This window comes from Phascolarctos cinereus, unplaced genomic scaffold, assembly GCF_003287225.1.
Source record: "Phascolarctos cinereus isolate Bilbo 61053 unplaced genomic scaffold, phaCin_HiC Scaffold_2;HRSCAF=192, whole genome shotgun sequence".
NCBI classification, from domain to species: domain Eukaryota; kingdom Metazoa; phylum Chordata; class Mammalia; order Diprotodontia; family Phascolarctidae; genus Phascolarctos; species Phascolarctos cinereus.
The window spans coordinates 318,593-332,410 of NW_027555625.1; the positions used below are offsets into that span (position 1 = coordinate 318,593).

General features: G+C 52.7%; 1 protein-coding gene across 1 annotated transcript in view; it reads left to right on the forward strand.

Annotated features, from left to right (window-relative positions):
• Positions 1 to 4,019: 4,019 nt before the first annotated feature.
• The window catches only part of ITSN2 (intersectin 2), a 92,238-nt gene continuing 82,439 nt past the window's right edge, over positions 4,020 to 13,818 (forward strand). The window contains exon 1 of the mRNA XM_078149207.1: positions 4,020 to 4,226. The gene's annotated coding sequence lies outside the window, so the exon portion shown is untranslated. The remainder of the gene's footprint in view (positions 4,227 to 13,818) is intronic.

Consider the following 13,818-nt stretch of genomic DNA (forward strand, 5'->3'; position numbering starts at 1 on the left):
ATCATCGTGGGTCTTGCCTCCTCTCTGTCTCCGCATCTCATCAGGCTTTCTTCAGTAGCACCTAATTCACCTGCCTTAAGCCCCTTCACCTGGCCAGTCATCCTGGCTTCCCCGTTCCTTCCTTCCTGGCACTGCCACCCCTCCAGCCCCCTCAATACCATCCCCCTTGCCACAGTGCCGGGCATATAGTAGGGGCTTAGTAAGCGTTTATCGATTTTGCATCACCTAGCTTGCAATGCAGCCAGTCATCACTTTTCTTTAAAACGTGCAAGTCCTAGAGACCCTTCGTTCTGCCAGGAGACAGTCACAAAGTCTGTTCTCAGCTGTTGGCTGTCTCAGGACTGACCCCTAGGCAGCTTACCAGCAGGCAGCCCCTTTGGAGGAGGTGACTTGATTGAGTTCCTAAGGGGAAGCAGTCACAGCCTGGGAGTAGGCGGAGTCGTAGCACATGATCAGTACTGGTGACCCTGCGCCTTCCCCAACCCTGCTGTGGATGAATGTCCTCCCAGCTCCACCTGCCCCAAGGTTCCATTGCTAGGCCCCTTCTTGCAAGAAGACCATCCCTCTGAGATCTCCGGGACTTCTCCCTCTGGCCCCTCGAATCTCACCTCTCCCCTTTATACTTATCATATCTAAATAGAATTTATTGTTACTTTTTACACCTTCCATCGCTACCTGCCCCAGAGGTGGATGTGGGGTGGGGACAGAGCAGCCCCCAGAGCTGTGGAAAACTCCCAGGAGCTGAATGAATGTCTGCTTGGGGGGGGGGGAATTGGGCGCACCCTTCCTTGTGGCAAGGTGGACATGGGATGCAGAGTTTCTTTCTTAAACAAGTCTTATCCCCCGAGCAACCCAGTTTCCAGCACCAGTGTGCAAGCCTTGAAGACCAGTCACACCGCAGTAGCTGTGTCCCTGAGAATCACAGTCCTCACACTAGCCAGCATTCATTCTCACTCACCATTGTCCTGTGTCCCATGTGGAGAAAGAGGGGTTGGGGGTGGGGCCCCAAAAGCCAAGGTCCTGGAACCCACCACCCAAAGGGAAATGGAGAAATGGAGAGCATTTGAGGTAGTCGTCAGAGAGAAGCTAGGCCAGACTGGGGGCACAGGCATGTGGTGCACCACAGAAAACCAGTTGAGAGGACATCTAGCATAGACAGCCTTTGGGAGAGTTTAGCTATGAAGGGCAGAAAAGAAACAGGATGCTATTTAGCGGAGGGAACAGTCAAGAGAGGGTTTTTTTCAGATTGAGGGAGATATGGGCCTGTCTGTAGGTGGGAAGGAGGGGAAGGAGCCAGTAGAGAGGGAGAGAGTGAAGATTCTAGTGGGCTGACAAGGGCTGCTGTCTGCTGGAGAAGACAGCATAGGATGGACTCGTTTGTGCTTTGGCGAAGGAGTACAGTAATTGCTTAGTGTGAGGCAGGGGAGAAGAGAGCAGAAAGCACCTGAATGCTGCCAGATGAGGAGGAGGGGAGAAGGGGAGCCCTTTGGGACAAGCCTCTTCGTTTTTCAGTAACAAATGAGGCAAGCTTTTCAGCCAAGAAGCTGGGGCTGGGGGTACCACGGTATGTGTGCAGTGTATGCAGTAAGTGCTTTGTTTAGTTATTCATTTATTGTATTTGCATCCCAAGGGCTTAGCTCATTTCTTAGCACTTAAATGCATGTAGGTGGTAGGGGAGACAGGCTGGGCTTGGAGTCAAGAAGACATGACCTCAGGCATTTACTAGTTATGTGACCCTGGGCAAGTCATTGAACTTGTTTGCCTCAATTTCCTTTCCTGTAAAACAGAGATAAACATTGTGCCTACCTCCCAACGATCAAATAAGGTCATGTTTGTAAAGTGCTTTTCACAGTGCCCGGCACACAGTAGGCATTTAATAAAGTGTATTTGCTTCCTTTTCCATGTCTGTATGACATGGCTCAAGCAGCTCATCACACTCATTATTACTCCCCTTTTGAAAGTACTGCCTGAGCATTTCCTGACCTGCTAGGACAGGACTCCCTAGTCTTTTAGCTTCAGGATAATCATGGCAGTCATCAGCATTTCCCTTGAGAAGTTTACAGTCGTCTATATGCACAAAAATACTTATAGCACCTCTTTTCTGGGGGCAAAGAATTAGAAATTGAGGGGATGCCCATCAATTGGGGAAGGGCTGAACAAGTTGTGATGTGTGATTGTGATGGAATACTGTTGGGCTATAAGAAATGATGAGCAGGATACTCTCAGAAAAACCTGGAAAGACTTGCATGGGCTGATGCAAAGTGAAATGTACTGTGTACAAAGTAACAGCAATATTGTAAGATGATCAATGTGATTGACTTGGCTATTCTCAGCAATGCAACAATCTAAGACAGCTCTGAAAGACTTATGATGAAAAACACTATCCCGTTCCCAGCTGATGGTGTCTGAATACAGATTGAAGTATACTCTTTTTTTTACATTTTATTTTTCTTGAGCTTTTTTTCTTGTCTGTGTTTTCTTTCACAACATGACTATTATGGACATGTTTTGAATGACTACACATGTATAACCTGTATCAAATTGCTTGGCTTCTCAGTGGGGGGGGGAGAGGGAGAGAATTTGGGACTCAAAGTTTTAAAAACAAATGTTAAAAATTGTTTTTACATGTGACTGGGGAAAAATAAAATGCTAAATAAAAGGAAAAAAAAGTTTACAGTCATGAAAATGACTTCCTCAGCACCTAGTACCCACCTCAGAAATCCCAGAACTCCCCTTGTATTTGTTGTCATGACTGCTTCTGGGGGAAGGCCAGAGAAAGAGAAATTCCTTTCCTTTTCTCCCTGGAGTCCCTTCATAGCATTGGATGTGGGGCTAGGCATGGGTGAGGCATGAGTCATTCCACTCCTCAGCGGGAGTGTGTCCTTGCAGAGCTCAGTGGCCTTGCTTTGAGTGACAAAGGACATGAAGCCCTCCAGTTACAGGGTAGTGAGCGGCCCTTGTGTGTGTAAGGTTCATGCCTACACTTGGCAGTCTGCACAGAATGTAAGTGGATTTGTGGGAGGTTACACTCCTTGTATCTATCATGCTTGCTCTTCCATAGAAGTGGACGAGCGTTTGCTAAGGAGCTGCATCTGCTGCCTTACTGTTAAAGAGAAATAGAGCAGTGAGGGCATCTTTTTCTTATGTCTTTTTTGTGTTCTGTAGTTAATAACAGTGGATAATTATAAGTATTTAATTTCACAAATAAAATGAATTTCATTTATTTTCACTTTATGGTTAATTTTTATCTATAAACAAAATACCATTTTTCTTGTTTAAATATTTATTTTGGCTAACATTTGTAGACATCGATGACATCAATGCTATCTATCAATCATTATTAATTCTTAGCCCCAAGGGTCCACAAAGACTGATCCACAATTAGATCTACAATTGTTGGGATCCAGAGGCCTCCCAGGCAGGGAGACTTGGGTTGCCCCCGCCTGACACCACCTCCAGGCTGTAGAACGCCTGCCAGCAGGTGGCATGACCTCCGCCCGGCCTCTGTTAGGGCGCGTCTACCAGCACTGGTGGAGCGATTGTCCCCACCTGGGAGCTCCCAATACCAGGAAGCCTGGCTCAGGCCCAAAGTGTGAGCACGTGCAGGGCATTCGGAGGGAGCCGCCCCCCTCCTGGCCAGGCCCCGCCCCTCCTGCTTGGTCTTCAGCTTCTACAATCCCATCCCCTGCCCTCCCGCCCCGCCCCGTCCTCCCAGTCTTCCTGGAAGGTCTCCTTCGTAGGCCCCGCCCCTCTAAGCCTCGGCTCCCGCCTTGAGTCCCGCCTCCAACCCCGGCCCCTCGCTCTCCCAGTCTTCCTGGAAGGTCTCTTTCCTAGGCCCCGCCCCTCCTGGCCTCCAGAGTTTCCCCTCTGGCCCCGCCCCTTCGCTCTCCAGGCCCCGTCCCTCCCGGCCTGTCTTCTGCCTCCACAGCCCCATTCCCCGGCCCCGCCCCTTCTCTCTCCACGCTCCGGCCCCGCCTTCCATCGGGACGGCCATCACATGACGTCCTGGCGGGCGCGGTGACGTCACGATGACGCCGCGTGACGTCGGGGCGGGGCCGGGCGGCGCTGACAGGAGGCTCTGAAAGGCGGCTCAGCAGCTGCCTAGCTCGCGACTCGTGGCTGGTCGGCCCCTGACTGCAATCGGGACCCCTGCCGCGGGTCCCCGCGGGCGGCCAACGGAGCAGCGGAGGCAGAGGCGGAGGCGGAAGCGAAGCGAGCGGCAGCAGGTGAGAGCGCGCGGGGGGGAGCGGGGGCGCGCGGAAGCAGGAAGCAGGAAGGAGGCCCGCTTCCGGTGGCGACTTCCTGGCCCCGGGGGCGGGGGAGGCGGCGGGGGCGGCGAGTCGTGGACGCGGGGAGGGGGCCGCCCACGCGTGTGCCAGGTGACACGGCCCCGGGGGGCGGGTGTCACGCACCCAGGACCCCGCGTGTGCGCAGGACGCGAACCCGGCGGCCGGCCGGCGATCCCGGGGGGCCGCGCAGCCGGAGCTCGGGGGGGGGGGACGCTGGGGGCGGGGGCTCTGCGAGGGCGCCGGGCCGCACCGTCCCTCCCCCCAGTGATCTGGATGTAATGGCCCTCCCGCTGCCCCCAGCACCCCCATAGCCCCCGCCCTGGGGCAGACTCCCCTCTCCCCTTGGGTCTGGACCGTTGCTGGGGGGTGCTGCCCGCGGTCTCTTCTCCTGCGGTCCGCTCCCCAGGTACGCCCCAAAGTGACCATCCTGAAGCCTGGCTCGGACCCTGTGTCACCGCCCCCCCCAGGTTCCAGGGGCTCCTTCAGCTTCGTATCTAAGACCCTCTCCCCGTCTCTGATCCGGTGATCCCTCCATCTCTGGGCATTCTCTGTGTCCGTCGCTCCCGACAGCTGACCTCCCTGGCTTCCTTCTAGTCGAGCTAGAGTCCCTTCTCCGGGAAGCCTTCCCTCTGTTATTTCCCGTTGATTCCGCAAACAGATGGTTCTGTCGTGTTTGGTTGCACGTTGTCTCCCCGACTAGATCGCGTGATCCTTGAGCGCAGGGACCGTCTTTTGCCTCTTTGTGTCCCCAGAACTTAGTAAGGTGCGGCTACATTGTAGTTAATAAATATTTGTTGGCTGTTGATTAGTCTTCATTAAGTGTTTGGGACTAATGTGAGACGTATTGGTGAGTTAACAACGCCTGGGACGGGGCCTGAGGTCACACGAAGAGAAAGAACGTGGAAATCAAGGTTAGAAATCCACGAGTTCTGAAGTTGCCGGCCGGCTGTCCTCTGAAAATGTTCCAGTAAAGGAAATCAACCTCAAATAACAGAATCGTACCAGATAGAAGAACTGTGGTGGTCAGTTTACCGCCCTTCCCTTTGTAAACTTAGAAGTACTAACTACTCGTCAGTGAAGATTTATCAAGGGCCTACTGTGTGCTGGACAGGGGGAGACATGAGTCAAAGGCCTTTCTACCTTCTTTCCCTTCTTTCAACCCATATAAGCATATACACAATAAATCCATGGCCATTTTTTGAGGAGAGGGGTCTGAGCATCTGAGGAGACCAGGACAGGCCTTTCATGTGCTAAGAGGTAGTATTCAGTTGGCTGAGAAGGGGAGGGATGTAAATCCGTGTGTGCTGTTGGGATTCTGGAATTCAAACAGGAGCCTAGTACAAGTTACTGTGTTAAGAAATTGAAATAAGCCCCTGTGCTGGTGTGACAGAAATGGGTGTTCGGGACAAGACAGGGTAGAAGTCACCCTGTTTACCTTGGAAATTCTCAATAAAATTTATGCTATAGATCAGGAAAGGAACCTGTGTAGCCCAGTCCATCACGTGGCCCAGAGAAATCAGCGGTCCAGAAATGTGTTTGAGCTTTGAAATAAGTGTGGCCTCCAGGCCAACAGACCCAGCGTAGCAGGGTTTTGTCCAGAGGCACCTTTTCTTGGTGCTGTCCAGATGGTGGTGGGGGTGGCCTGGAGGTGACTCTTGAGGGTTGGAGCAGTTTTCCAAAGGCTGCCCTCCAAAATACATTGTTCTCATTTTGCAGGTGAGGACACTGAGGCTTAGGCACTATTAGATGTGGGGTTTGGACCTTGCTTCTCTGACCCCATTACGTTCCACGTTGGTCTCTTTCTCTGCCTCTCTTCAGCCCTTAGCATTCCCCCACCAGCTTGGCTGCCACCACCTTTTCTCAGACCCTCAGAACCTCCAGTGGCTGCCTCACACTTCTTTCTTTCTTTCTTTCTTTTTGTTAGGCAGTGGAGTTAAGTGACTTGCCCAGGGTCACACAGCTAGTAAGTGTTATGTGTCTGAGTCTGGATTTGAACTCAGGTCCTCCTGACTCCAGGGCCAGTGCTCTATCCACTGCGCTGCCTCTCTGACACTTCTCAAAATACAGGCAGGGCATTCCAGGACACCCGCAGGACTTTGGCTTTGGCTGTTCCAGCTGTGTAGGCCATGGGTTCCTTCTCCCTTCATGTGGAAGATGCGGGGTGGCTTGCCTTAGCCAGAGCGGGCTTTGCCTTTTCTTGCTTCTTTGCCAGACACTGATCCCCCTTCCCCTTAATAACCACTCCCCCCTCCTTCCCCCCCAACCCCACTAACACAAACAGCAAGACCTGGCTCAGGTATAAGGTCCCTGAAGATAGCTCTTGATCCAGCCAGTCAGTCCAGAAGCATTTCTCGAACACCTACTGTGTGCCAGGTCCTGGAGATGAGAGGACAGAGAACCCAGCAGAAAGGAGCTTCCAGACACTAACAGAAAGAGAATCAACACTAATACATTCAGACTGAAGGCTTGGGAGAAGGCATGTCAGGAAAGTCTTCCTAGAGAAGGTGGGACTTGAGCTGCGTCCTGAAGGAAGAGAGGGATTCTGGGAGGCAGACGAGGGAGACACAGCCAGGGCAAAGGCACGGAGGTGGGAGCCCCGAGTATCCATTTAAGCAGCACCATTGGGTGTGGGAGGGAGGCCCCCAAGCTAGGCTGGGGCCACATCATGAAGGGCTTCCAAAGCTAAGCCCAAGTGCACATATTGGAGTGCCTAGGCCTGAGACATGCACTGGACATGAGAAAGTCACTTGGGCCACAGTGTGTGGAGTGGCCTGGGGTGGACAGAAGCCAGAGGCTGGGTGACCAATGAGGAGGCCGTTGCAGTGTGCCAGGCGAGGGGAGGTAAGGGTGGTCAAGGGTAGTCATTTTCCCATCTCCCCTCAAGCTGGAATCCATCTTTCCTTTCTTGAATACTCCACTTATTTGTGGACTTTTCAAACCCCTTCTGTTATCTACTTAAACTTCCTGAGGGCAAGGGCTCTCAAGTTTATATTCCCAGCCCCAGTTTCTCTTCTCTGGACGCATCCCTTCAACACCTCAAATGGGTCCATGCTGATGCCCAGCATTTCCCCCTTAAGCCTGTCCCTCCTCCCACCTTCCCTATTTCTGTCGATTCTACCAGCCTCCTCCCAGTTCCAACCAGGCTTGAAATGCCAGAGCTGTTGTGGCCTTGCCCTTTTATCTCACCCTGCAGCCTCCAGTCGGGTGCGAAGGCCTGGCATTCTGCTTTTCAATATCTCTTGCATCTGATCCCCTTTCTCCACTCACATTGACAGTAGGCCCTGACTCCTGACAGTGCCCTAATCCAGGTCCTCACCTGGTCTCCTCTGGACCATTGTAATGTCCAGCTCGGGTTCTTCCCAGCGTCTTGTTTGTAAATGTGTAAAATACAACCTGGAGGGTTATAAAGGAAACCAATTATATTGAAGTATTTTTAAAACGGTCCAGCTGTGCCTGGCACCCCACAGTGCGATGGTGTGATGCCCACCAAGGGAAGTGCCTCCTTCCTCTGCGTTTGGCACTGTAGGCTCAGCCTCAGGGTTTCAAAGTGCTTGCCGTCCATTCTGATGGAGAAGACAACATGCAATGTTTGATGAAATATTGGCTCTCCTCTTAACGAGAATGTGTCCAGCAGCTGCAGCCCAGTTCACTGGCCTGTCCCCCAAGATGTTTGTCTTTTGGCAGGCCCCGGACACCTCCCCCTCCTGCTGCAGTCTGTCAGAGATTCCTGGCTGTCACGCCTGCCGTTCAGTTCCTAGGGATTGGGTTTGCCTGGGCAAGGTGACATGCATTTATGTTAGGACTCTGGGTCTTCTTACATAAAGGGTGGGGAATATGCAGGTGTGCAGTGTCTGAGTAGCCAGTCCCTTTTTGTTTCTTACCCTGAACTGTGTTTTTCAGCATAGTTTTCGTAGCTCTCCCTGTTGGCCTCGTGTCTTTCTCTCGAGGTTACAGAGTGGATATCTGGCTTTGATGTGGAGGGTCTTATCAAGGCCTTTGCAGGGTTTCTCCTCTCCTGGATCTGCATCAGCTGGAGCTGTCTGATGGGGGTGGGGGTGGGGGTGGGCCAGCTCCTCGTGCGTCAGAAAGGTGAGATGACCAGCTCTGCCAGGAAGGATTTGCCGTGTAGGTGCCCAGTAGAGCCCACTCCCTCACTCCCATCGCTTGCTTCTCTCAGGACTGCCTTGGAGGCTCCCTTCCATTTGGCTTTGGTGTATGTTTATAGTGAGGACATCGGTGCGGGGGGAGCTGGGCCTCTACCCACTTGTTTGGTGTGGAGCCAAAAAGCGCAGATATAGAGAATCTCCATAGGGCAGTGGATGTTGTAGGTTGCCACAGACCTCTGTGAATCTTTGTGCCCATGGCCAGTCACTGTAGAAGAGGAAGGGATCGTCCAGGCCTGGTTTCCCTTTATTTCATGGGGTGCAGTCTACCAGTCATTAGTTCATCTTCCTATGGCCAGCCTGCTGGGGAGGACTGGGCCTTTCCCAAGAGTCAGTCTGGTCCTCAGCCAGCCTGCAAGGGCTGTCACCAGTGCCCTCCTGGAAGCCTTTCCAGCTGGGGCTTGTGTGTCCCTGGCATGTTCTTTGGGAGCCCGACATGAGCATCAAAGTAGGAGGGTCTTAAAGGGAATTTTTCTTAAGAGGGACATTGCAGTGCAGATAGATGTGGCCTCCCTTTGCCCTATTTCTTCCCCTCAATGGGTATCCCCTCTTTTTCTGTTACATGAAAGGACTGAAGCATGTTAGTGAGGCTCCTTCTCGCTGTCATGTTCTAGGCATGGGTCTGTTATGGACCAGAGAGTGGCACCTTCGTTGGGGAGCACCCTAGGGCACGGCCTCCTCTATTTCGGGATAGCTCAGCACCGGTGTCCACTCTTGACCCTTTTTGTCTTTTTGGATGGCTTTTTACCCTCCGTCAGAACCTCGCCAGCCCAATCTTACATTAGTTTTCTTTGGTGAGGGGAGTGTTGGCACTCAGGAAACAAACTGTGTGGATTTCTGGTGGACGGGGGCCATCTCTTCAAGGCCGAGCTGTTCCACTGTGTTGGGATGTGCGGGTGGAGGAGAACCTTGACTCTCTTTTTGTCTTCTCTGTATCAGCCTGTTGCTAGTGGAAGCTGGAGTTGGCAGAAAAGGATTACTGTGTCCCCTTTTCCATGCAGCGTTTGTTGCTCTTTGAGTTGGCTTGGGCTGGGCATTCAGGGTCTGCACCTGCAGCTTGGAAGGCTGTGCTTGGATCCCCCACATCGGGGGATCGTTGCTCACTGTCCAGAGTGGTATTTGGCTCAGGGGGAAAGAGACAGAAGGGAGCCAATTAGGATGCATTTTCTTGGTGGAGGTGCCTGGGACTCAGTATGAGTCATACTTTCGGTTCTTCATATGTGGCTGTTTGGGAGAAGGGGACCTAGGCTCTTAGGAAGTATGAGTCCTGAGAGGCTCATATATACTTTCTTGTCATTTTAAGATCCCACAGATTCAACAATCACGTTTTGAATGCTTTGATTTATTGAATTTTTTGCTTTAAAAAGTATAACTCCCTGGCCTTTGGAAAGGTAATTTTGTCTGGTTTTGGGATCAGTGAAGTCTTACTACAGTTCTTAAACCAATTTGGGGTGGTGAGGAGAGGATGTCTGTCCTGAAGGACATTCTAACTCTGACATTGTGTGTTCTCAAGGTCACTCCAGACTAATGCAGTACACATTTATTATGTGCCTGCTGGGTAGAAGGAAGGCATTGGCCTGAGCGCTAGAGACGGAGTCAGAACTGAACAGAGTCCCGGAGCTTAGTGCTTGTCTGGTTAGTAGGAGTTACCAGGTTACCAGTTAGCAGGGGTGGGAAAGAAACCCAGACTGTGGCAGACAGGGCTCCCGAGGGGGGTGGAGGCATGGGAGGCCAGAGTGACGAGCTTAGTGGGTGCCTCTCCCTCCCCGAGCTTGTTGTCAGCACCGGAAGCAAACCTGCAGGGTTGGAAGATCTGGGCCTCGACTTGGGGCTTGTGGGGCAGCAAGTCCGACTGCCAGAAATGCTGAGGAAGCTGGTCAGAGCAGAATTGGGGTGGGGGGGGGCAGCCTGGGAAGGGGGTGTGTCTGTGTATGGGGGGGCGGACTGGGAAGGTGTCAGGAGCTCTAACTGGCAGCTCAACTCCTCAGAGAGGAAATGCTTACACTGAGAGTGGCTGCTAATGTTACCCTCTTGCCATGTCTCTCGTTCCTCATCTTTTGTGGCCAGAATGTGTCCATTTGAGCCTCTGGGGGATGAGCCTGGGTTCGAGCCTCTGGTCTGTCACTTGGAGGGAGTGGATGACCAGAGGCACCAGTGAGAGAGAGATTGGGGGGCTAGCCTCTGCTCCGTCCACCGGGCTGTCCCCCTCTGTCATGTGCTGATCTGGGGCCAGGGTGGGTGGTGAGCCTTTGCCACCGCCCCCCCCCCCCATGCAGGCATATCGGGACTGACCAGATGCAGAGTGTGGTGAGCCTGGGCAGTCGTCACAGTCGGGTGCTCAGCATTAGGGCCGAGGGCCTTTTCCGAGCTTGGGTCTTCTCCCCTTCCTGTGCTCAGAGCACAGAATCCTTCTGCCTCCTTTTTGGTGGACTCAGTAGAGATGACTCTGGTGTTTGGATTGGCTTTTGTTATAATAAGAGAAGGGCTTTTCAAGCGTTTGCTTGGCACAGTGGTTAGGAAGCTAGCCTTGCAGCCAGGAAGACCTAGGTTGGTTTCAGTCTCATCTCTTTTCTAGACAGGGGTGCTGACTGGCTTCAGTGGAGGGGGGTTCCTCACTTGGGAGGGCCTCAGACCAGTGTGATCACAGGTGCAACCGGGGCTTCTTCACTGAGGTTCCATGAATTGGTATTGTTTTGTTTTGAGAGCTGTATTTCATTAGAATTGCTTTCCTTTATAATGCAGTATTTTATCGTGCTGAGAAACGGTCTGCCCATGCCCCTTCACCAGCTTGCCACCAAAAAGTAGCATTTTCCTTGTGGGAGCACCTGACCTTGCTTTGCCACAAACAGCAGCTGACAGGAGGCGGTCTGTGCTGAAGCTCTGGGAGGGGCATGTCACAGGCTTGCCAGGACCACACCAGTGAGTCAGTGCAGTGGAGCTGGGGTGGCATTGCCCCATTCCCAGATGCTGGCTGGCGTGGTCTTGGTAAGGGCTGAATCACATTCCGGCTTTTGTGGCTTCAGGAAGGAAGCCCTTCCTTCCTCCTCTGGCGTTGGGTCCCTTCGGAGCTACTCTCAGCTAGGCCCGGGATGGGAAGGCGGTATCAGAGTGACGGCTGCCTTTTCTGTATTTTGGGTCTGAACCCTTGCCAGTGAAGAAGCTCCCTCGGCGTGGGCAAATCGCCTAGGGCAGCTTGTGTCCAGGGTGGCTCTGGAACCCAAGGGTTCTGGCTCTGGGGCTGCTCCACACTGACTCGCGGTCTGGCTGATGAAGGTGATAGCTCTTGGGAGAGCGCTCCCACTCCTCGGAGGTTTCGTTGTCTGTGCCTGCTCTGCGCCTTTTAAAAAAAGCAGAAGACAGCAGCTCCCGCCCTCAAGGAACCCACAGTCTGCTGGGGAAAGCAGCATGAAGGTAGTGGAACAAGCCAGGTGCAATCAGGAGAAATGGAAACTAACTAACTGAAGGAGGCGTTGGGACAGGCTTCCAACAGAAGGCGGGCTTTGAGCTGAGATGTGAAGGCAGCCAGGGAAGCCAGGAGGTGGAGCGCCAGGTGGAGGGTCTGGTGCGAGGCCTGGCTGTGGAGGCCAGAGATGATTCCAGGAGGCAGGGAGGATGGACTGGAGCAGACAGAGACTCGGGCAGCTGATGGAACAGAGCACCAGAAGACAGTGCCAGGCCTGGAGTCCGAAGATCTGAGTTCAGATGGGGCCTGTCACTTTACCTTTGTTTGCCTCAGCATCCTCATCTGTAAAATGGGAAGAACAATAGCCCCTACCTCCCTGGCTGGTTGTGAGGCTCAGATGAAACAATCATTGTAAAGTACTTAGCACACTGCCTGGCACCTAGCTGTTGTTTCAGCTGTATCTGACCCTGTGGGGGTTTTCTTGGCAGAGATACCAGAGTGGTTGGCCATTTCCTTCTCCAGCTCATTTTACAGATGAAGAGACTGAGGCAAAAAGAGTTAAGTGACTAACCCAGGGTCACACAGCTGCTAAGTGTCTGAGGCCAGATGTGAATTCTGGAAGAAGAGTCTTCCTGACTCCAGGCCCAGTAATCTGGCATAGAGTAGGGGCTATATAAATGTTAACTGCTGTTATTATTATCATTACCATTATTCTAGCAGGTAGACCCGCCAGCAGGCCATCGTAATAGTGCAGGTGTGAGGTGATGATGTTGTGTTCATAACATGAAGATACAGTCAGTAGGCCTTGGCCCCAGATTGCAACTAGGGTGTGAGAGAGAGTGAGGAGCCCACAAATGACCCTTAGGTTTTGAGCCTAGGGGTGCCCTGGATAGTCACTGAGAAGTTTGGAAGGAGGAGGCTTTGGAGGCAAAGATAAAGGGTTCTGTTTTGGACATGCTGGATTTAAGATATCTGTGGACCATGTGCCTAGACTTCAGGTCAAGACAGAGGCTAGGGCTGGCTGAGCAGATTTGAGAATCATCAAGATAGAGATGATTGTGGAATCCAAGGGAGCTGGTGAGGCAACCAAATGATAGAGTATTGAGGAAGGAGAGAAGAGGGTCCAGGACAGATCCCTGAGGCCCACCTATTTAGAGCTGGATGAAGATCCAGCAAAGGAGACTGAGGAGGAGCAATCAGAGGGGTAAGAGAACAAGGGAAGGGAAGGAGGGAGAGAGAGAGAGTGAGAGAGAGAGAGAGAGTAAGAGAGAGAGAGAGAGAGAGAGAGAGAGAGAGAGAGAGAGAGAGAGAGAGAGAGAGAGAGAGGGAGAGAGAGAGAGAGAGAGACACGGAGAGACAGAGAGAGAGAAACAGCAGGAGAAGGAGAGAGGGACAGAGAGAAGAGAGGATAGAGGGAGAGAGAGAAGTGGGGGAAGAGGAGAGACAGACCGAGATGTCCTGAAAATCTGGAGAAGAGAGAGAGTATCAGAGGCCCCATGGAGGTCAGGAAGGCTGAGTGTTGAAAGAAGGCCACTGGCTTTGGTCCTTGGGAGCTCTGAGGGACTTTGGAATGAAGAAGAGGTGGAGGACAGGCAGTGCAGGCCTGTGGTCTTCTCAAGAAGTTTAGTCCTGAATGATCGAGTGAGATGTGGCATGGAGGGGTCAAGTAAGAATTTGGGTGGGGGTAGGGGGAAGGGAGATACCTCGCCAGGGGGAGAAAGGGCAGAATGGACTTGCTTGTGCATCTAGAGGTGTCTGCCTTGGCAAGAAGATGAGGTACCTCTCCATGGGAACCAGGGGCAGAGGAGGAGAGAGTGGGGGGTGTCAGATGAGGGGGAAAGAAGGAGGGGGAGCTCTGGACTTACGGCTTCTGGGGGGTGCTGCTCAGAGGAGCTGTGGGGGCTTGAGGAGGAGGATGGTGAGCCAGGGGGCGAGGGGGGAGGCATCCAAGGATTGCTTTTCA